The sequence below is a fragment of the Babylonia areolata genome, chromosome 29 (genome assembly GCF_041734735.1).
Source record: "Babylonia areolata isolate BAREFJ2019XMU chromosome 29, ASM4173473v1, whole genome shotgun sequence".
Taxonomy (NCBI): domain Eukaryota; kingdom Metazoa; phylum Mollusca; class Gastropoda; order Neogastropoda; family Buccinidae; genus Babylonia; species Babylonia areolata.
Window position 1 is genome coordinate 36,749,148 of NC_134904.1, and position 8,611 is coordinate 36,757,758.

Here is an 8,611-nt window from a genome sequence, read left to right on the forward strand (position 1 = left end):
TCCTTTTGCAAATCATGTAAATGTCTGCAACTAATTCAGCGCTAAAACTTCATATCCTTTAATTTTCATAAATGTCTGCATTCACTAAACATGTTGCATTAAAACAGACGTTCTAGAAGGGGCTTTGTGCCAAACATCAATGGTGGTAGGCGTATTTCCTTCCACACCCCCGCACACTATCCTTATAGCTTTAATGCCAAGGGGAAGTACTACTGCCATTCTTAGAGTTCGAGTTGTACAAACAGAAGGAAACCGCGTGTGAAATTGTTTGAATCAAGTTAAGAAAGTGAACACGAAGCCAAGAAAACAATTGTGCACATATTTTGTATTTGTATTTGTATTTCTTTTTATCACAACAGATTTTTCTGTGTGAAATTCGGGCTGCTGTCCCCAGGGAGAGCGCGTCGCTACACTACAGCGCCACCCATTTTTTGTATTTTTTCCTGCGTGCAGTTTGATTTGTTTTTCCTATCGAAGTGGATTTTTCTACAGAATTTTGCCAGGAACAACCCTTTTGTTGCCGTGGGTTCTTTTACGTGCGCCCTTGGATCTAGCAAATCTTGGACACAGGTGACCTCAGATTTAGAAAATTTGGACACATAGGGCCTCAGATCTAGCAAATCTTGGACAAATGGGTCTTCAAATCTAGTACATCCTGGACACATACTGGTTCCTCAGACCTTGACATTTTGGACGCATAGGGCCTCAGATCTGGCAAATCTAGAACACATAGAACCTCAGACCTGGCAAATGTTGGACATTAATGGGCACAGACCTAGCAAATATGGGGCATACATAGTCTCAGACCTAGCACATCGTTGACATAAACGGCCTCAGATCAAGCAGTTCTTGGACATAAAATATCATAAAATTAATGGACTCACAACTGTTAAATCCTGGACATGTTGGACCTAAGACCTTATAAATCGGGTCACAGAGAACCTCAGACTTTGCAAATCTAGCAAATCAGGTCACAAAGGCCCTTAGATCTCGCAAATGAAGACATATACCAAATGGCAAACGTTCACCCAGTCTCTCTTCAAACATTTCAAACAGTTTCTCACTGAATTTAAAGAAAGTTTGATTGTATGCAGGTGGCAGGAAGGGAACTCTCAGATCGAAGACAGCGACCGGTTTGAAATGTATAGAACACTGTGTACTGCACATGAAGTGTAAACATATTTACAAAAAAATAATTAGCTTAGACAAACATTCAGAACTCACAATGGCAATATTTAGATTAGGTATATCATAAATTGCTCAATATTACTGCCGTTACAGAAAACATACTGAGGTTGAATAGTCTTGAATAAAAGTTAATTTGTGTTTGCACATTTCTTCTGTCTTTGCTGCTGTGTGCACATGTCAAATGATCGGTATAAGGACAGGCTCGGCCCTTCCTTTTGGAAGTGTCTGGGTTTGTTCCAATGTACCTTTTATTTACCTGTGTGCTAGCTGAATCGGTAGCGAAAGCAGCACTGACTTGAAGTTGTGTACCTTGTGAATGGAGAGAGTTACCACTCTTTACTATTTGTTAATAGTGATGTTGAGTTGTATTGCCCTCTGTGCAGAAGTGGAACAGAATATGAGATGCACTTCATTTTATGTTGTCCTGCTTTCAGTAAATTAAGAGAACAGTATATCCCGCGTAAGTAATATAAGTTTCCAAATCAGTTCCGGCTGAGTTTGTTGATGACATCTGATAAAGAAAGCACTGTAAAAAAACGAAGTCAATTTACTTACAGAAAGCATTTGAATTACGATCAATCGTGATATCGTTATTCCTTTGATAATTGTTTCGCCTTGTGCACTTGTATGCTTAATGATGTTGTATACTGCACCCTTTCATGAGTGGCAATGGGTTACATGAATAAATCATCCGAATCCGAATGTTCTAATATTTCACTTGTAGTGTAGGTCAGCAGACTTCTTGCCTTGAGGGGTATGACAACGGACATAAAAGATGACCAATGGACTCATAACTGGACATGATGGGCCTCAGACTTGCAAATCGGGACACATAGATCCTCAGACCTAGCAAATGGATAGACATGTATCCCAAGACATAGCAAACCTCAGACATACAGGACACTAGGCGTGTAGACACATGTATCCCAAGACATAGCAAACCTCACACATACATGACACTAGGCCTGGATACACATGTATCCCTAGACATAGCAAACCTCACACATACATGACACTAGGCCTGGATACATATATATCCCTAGACATAGTAAACCTCACACATACATGACTCTAGGCCTGAATACACATGTATCCCAAGACATAGGAAACCTCACACATACATGACACTAGGCTTGAATACACATGTATCCCAAGACATAGGAAACCTCACACATACATGACACTAAGCCTGGAGACACATGTATCCCTAGACATAGAAAACCTCACACATACATGACACTAGGCCTGGAGACACATGTATCCCAAGACAAAGCAAACCTCAGACATACATGACACTAGGCCTGGAGATACATGTATCCCTAGACATTGCAAACCTCAGACATACATGACACTAGGCCTGGAGACACATGTATCCCTAGACATTGCAAACCTCAGACATACATGACACTAGGCCTGGAGACACATGTATCCCAAGACATAGCAATGACACTAGGCCTGGAGACACATGTATCCCTAGACATTGCAAACCTCAGACATACATGACACTAGGCCTGGAGACACATGTATCCCAAGACATAGCAAACCTCAGACATACATGACACTAGGCCTGGAGATACATGTATCCCTAGACATAGTAAACCTCACACATACATGACACTAGGCGTGGAGATACATTTATCCCTAGACATAGCAAACCTCAGACATACATGACACTAGGCGTGGAGACACATGTGTCCCTAGACATAGCAATGACACTAGTGCCTGGATAGACATGTATCCCAAGACATAGTAAACCTCACACATGCATGACACTAGCCCTGGAGACACCCAGAAACATGTGGGGTTCCAGAACCTGACTGGTATCCTAGCTGAGGGCTGCTTTTTGTTTTCTTTTCTTTTCTGTTTAATACCACAGTCCTGCGGCAAAGGTTTCTCCCAGTCTCTCATCAAACATTTCACCTGTAGGTCAGCAGACTTCTCGCCTTGAAAGGCATGACAACAGACAGGCACCGGTCCACACTCATGACCACGATCAGGGTTCCGGAGACGAAAGTGGACCACAGATAGACCTTGGAGATCTTGGCGGTCTCAATGACTCGGAGGTTGCTGATGGGGATGTAGTCAGACATGTAGCACATGGCGATGGACGGTGTCCGAGTTGCCAGGTTGACCAAGTCCACCACTGCCAGCCAGAAGAGGAGCAGGTTTACCCTGTCAGAAAGACCTTGCTGTAACATAAGAAAAAAAAACAACAAAAAAACCCAACACATTGTTATGTATCATTACACTGTATTGTATCATTGCATTATTTATCATATATTATTACATTGTATTGTATCATTGTATTACTCCTTTTTCTTGTCACAGAAGATTTCTCTGTGTGAAATTCGGGCTGCTCTCCCCACTACGACAGGGAGAGCGCATCGATAAACTGAGAGCGCCACCCGTTTTTTTTTTTTTTTTTTTTTTTTTTTTTTTCAGTTTTATTTGTTTTCCTATACAAGTGGACTTTTTTTTTTTACAGAATTTTGCCAGTGACAACCCTTGTGTTGCAGTGGGGGGTTTTTTGTGGGTTTTTTTTTTATATTTATTTTGTTTTATTTTTACGTGCGCTAAGTGCATGTTACACATGGGACCTCGGTTTATCGTCTCATCTGAATGACTATCGTCCAGACCACCACTCAAGTTCTAGCAGAGGGGGAGAAAATACTGGCGACTATGGTATTCGAACCAGTGCGCCCAGATTCTCTCGCTTCCTAGGCGGACGAGTTACCTCTAGGCCATCACTTCACATTATGGTTCACTGGAGAAAAAGGAAGCCTTAAGATAAAAGGCAAAGGTGCTTAGAATGAACTTTTTTTTGAGTGAGGGTATAGGGATTAATCATCCGAAATATTGGGTTCATCAGTTTCACAAAAGAACCACTTTTTCGTTGAAATTTATGTCTCTGAGTGAAAATTCTAGGGAATAATATTTCTGAATCTTTATCCATGCAAACAAACAAACAAAAAACAACAACAACAAACAAACAAAAACAACAACAACCAAACAAACAAACAAAAAAGAAAAGAAAAGTGCATATTAAACAAGAGCGTCTCATATTTTAGTCAAACGGAACAGGCACACAGGTATGCTTAGCGAAATAACTGGTCTCAATCATCAATTTAAACATTCTTCTTGAAAAAAAAAAGAAGAAAAAAGAGGTTGACACAGACATCTGTTGGCTCTTCAATAAACGAAAACACACACACACACACACACACACACACACACACACACACACACATATATATATATATATATATATATATATATATATATATATATATATATATATATATATATATATATCAGTTACTTCACCAGATGTTCAATGATGGAGTCTCCCGTCGGACCGACGGATGAGTAGGCAGGCAGGCTTATCTGTCGGTGTGTGTCCTCATATGGCAGAAGAGGCCGATTCTGGATGCGCAGCGCTTCCCACAGGTGTTGCAAGGGAAAACGTCTCCAGAAGTTGAGCCCTGCTTCCTTCGCTCACGCTTCTCCTTAATGGCTAGCGTTCTCTTGTTTTCAAACGTCTTTATGCCACTAGTGCACAGCATCTTCCAGCGACAGCGGTCAAGGGCATCAGTTTCCCAGGAAGCGATGTCTATGTCACAGGCTTTGAGGTTTGTCTTCAAGGTGTCCTTGAAGCACTTGCAGGGTCTTCCAAGTTCACGGTGGCCTTCCTTCAGCTGGCCATACAAAAGCATCTTCGGGATCCTGCTGTCTGCCATGCGGACAACGTGTCCTGTCCAGCGTAGCTGGCACTGGATCAGCAGGCTTTCGATGCTGGGCAGGCCGCTCCTCTCTAGGACCTGGACGTTGGAGACCCTGTCTTCCCACTTTATGCCGAGGATCTTCGTAGGCATCTCTGGTGAAACTGCTCAAGTTGCTGAATGTGACGGCGATACGTAGTCCATGTTTCACAGCAGTACAACAAGGTGTCAGCACAACAGCTCTGTAGGTTTCTTATGTTCAATAGTGACACTGTAACTATCTGGATGTAAAGGTCTGTTACCTAGGCAGGAATGACGAGGCTGTTTTACACACCACACGGCAGCAGAGATGCCAGAACTTCCGCCTCCGTGTCCAATTCACCCATTAGTTTTGGTTTCACACCTACGGAACAGGATACATCAACCAAATTTTAACTCTCTCCATACGAACGGCGAAAGAGACGACGTTAACAGCGTTTCACCCCAATTACCATCATCAAAATATTGCAAGCGGAAGGCTCTTATACTTAAAAGGTGAATGTTGACAAAGAATACCACAATTCTGACGACGGAAGCTAAAGGTTGGGTCATTCAAACACCCACTGGACATCCGAGGGGTCTGTGTAGAGGAGAAGAGAGGACTGGCCGTGCTGAGTGAGTTAATCAAGATACTTATTTCACATTGCTGCTACCATAAGTGATTTAGCCAAAGTCAGAATAACCAGTAATACACTGCCTATTAACAAACAGCGTTCCGACAATTTATCCACAAATGAAAAAAATGAAAAAAAGTGATAAATATTCCACAAACGACACCGCTAGTAAGTTTCACTATTTGTTTTAGCCCATTTTGACGTGTTTTTCTAGTTTCGATAGAACCCATACAAACTCCATGAAATCACTTAAAAAAACACAACAGAATACAGTTAAAACTAAAATCACTTGTCTCTTCTACACGTAGTTCTTTCTGTTGATAGGGAAAAGAATTCTGACTTTTGTTGAGGCAAAAAAACAACAACACAACAACTTGTTAATGAGCATTTGCTTGTTTGTTTAAGCGGGTTAGGAAAAAAAGTCTACATCATTCTGTTTGTTTGTACAGTGTATGTAAAAAAAAAAAACCCCAAAAAAACATGTATGTAATGTTTCCATGCCCCCCAAAGACCTCATGAAATAAATCTCTTGGCTTGCTTTGCCGTGACTGGCCAAAAACAGTCCTTTTTTTTTAATTTTTGCTGCCCCGTCAGCTGCACCGTTTCAGTGGCATTACTCCCACGCCGTCTCATTCCGCGTCCCCTGAACACAGCCACACCCGGGTTCGTCTGTCACAGTCCCAGCGTCGGCAGTCCGCAGGGAACTACTATCCAGGCCATCTTCACGGGCTAAGGCAACTACAGCCAAGTCATTCTGGATGGAAAGCAAAACGGTGGACTGGAAGACATGAAACGCTTTCGTGAAAACGGAAAAGGAATGCATGATTCTGCACACAAACTCGTTCACACACATTTTTTTTTAAAACCCTTTTCTTTTCTTCAATTCACAAACCTTGAGGTGCACTAATCAGCAATCCCAGTGCTGATTTCAGCGGGAATTTTGCTAGAATTACATAAAACGAAAAAAGGTGACATTCGCTTCATTGTTGGGAGGGGACTGAGGATGGAAGAGAGAGAGAGAGTGGAGAGAGAGAGAGGGACAGAGAGGGAGAGAGAGGGAGAGAAGGAGAGAGAGAGGGGAGAGAGAGAGGGACAGAGAGGGAGAGAAGGAGAGAAAGAGGGGGAGAGAGAGGAGGAGAGAGAGAGGGGGAGAGAAGGAGAGAGAGAGGGGGAGAGAGAGAGAGGGAGAGAGAGGGGAGAGAGAGAGAGCGGGAGAGAGAGAGAGAGAGAGGGGAGAGAGAGAGAGGAGAGAGAGAGAGGGGGGGGAGAGGGAGACAGAGAGAGAGAGAGGGAGACAGAGAGAGAGAGAGAGGGAGGGAACATAATGCGGAAAAGAATGTGGAAAAAATACAAAATGTGAAATGGACAGGGTGTGTGTCAGTGATAGGAGAATTTGGAGAATGAAAAACAGAATATTGGAAAGGTGTGTTTGAGAGGGGGACGGGGGGCGGGGGGTTCCGAGGGGGGCAGCGTGATTAAGACAGAAAGTTAATCAATAATCAAAGAACAGCACTTGCATGTTTTCCTCTTCTTCTTACTATTTTGCTAATATCATAACTCTTCTTCTTCTTCTTCTTGGTTTAATTAAACAGTACTTCATTTGAAACACGTCACAATAAAAACACAGTAAAAGATGAACAGGACAACAATAAAATTTTGTACAATGTCCTGTCCTTCTACGAATCAGACCAACACAACGCAACACAACGCAACACAACGCAACACAAAGCAACGCGGTTTCAGTTTCCGTTTCTGAAGGAGGCGTCACTGCGTTCGGACAAATCCATATACGCTACACCACATCTGCTAAGCAGATGCCTGACCAGCAGAGTAACCCAATGCGCTTAGTAAAGGTCTTGAGGGGAAAAAGAAGACGCATAATTAAACAATTAAAACAAATAGATAAATAAATGAATGATTTAAATAGAAATAGATAAAGAAAGAAAAGAGAGAGAGAGAAAAGAAGAGTTACGCAACCCATGCAGCGCAACGCAACGCAACATAACCACAACGCAACACAACGCAACACAACACAACACAACGCAACACAACACAACACAACCGCAACACAAACGCTACACAACACAACACAACACAACGCAACGCAATGCAACACAACGCAACGCAACACAACACAACACAACACAACATAACACAAACACAACCACAACACAACACAACACAAACACAACACAACACAATACAACACAAACACAAACACAACCACAACACAACCACAAAACAAGCACAACACAACACAACACAACACAACACAACACAACACAACACAACACAACGCAACGCAACGCAACACAACACAACACAACACAACACCAACACAACACAACACAACACAACACAACACAAACACAAACACAAACACAACACAAACACAAACACAACACAACACAAACACAAACACAAACACAACACAAACACAACACAAACACAAACACAAACACAAACACAAACACAACACAACACAAACACAAACACAAACACAACACAAACACAAACACAACACAACACAACACAACACAAACACAAACACAAACACAACACAACTCGACACGACACGACACGACACGACACGACCACAACCACAACCACAACACAACACAACACAACACAACGCCAACACAAACACAACGCCAACACAAACACAACACAACACAACACAAACACAACACAACACAAACACAACCCAACACAACACAAACACAACACAACACAACACAACACAACCACAACACAAAACAACACAACATAACACAAACACAACACAACACAACACAAACACAACACAACACAACACAAACACAAAACAACACAACACAACACAACCACAACACAAAACAACACAACGCCAACACAAACACAACACAAACACAACACAAACACAACACAACACAAACACAACACAACCACAACACAACACAACACAACGCCAACACCAACACCAACACAACACAACACAACACAACACAACACAACACAACACAACCACAACGCCAACACCAACGCCAACACCACACAACACAACACAACACA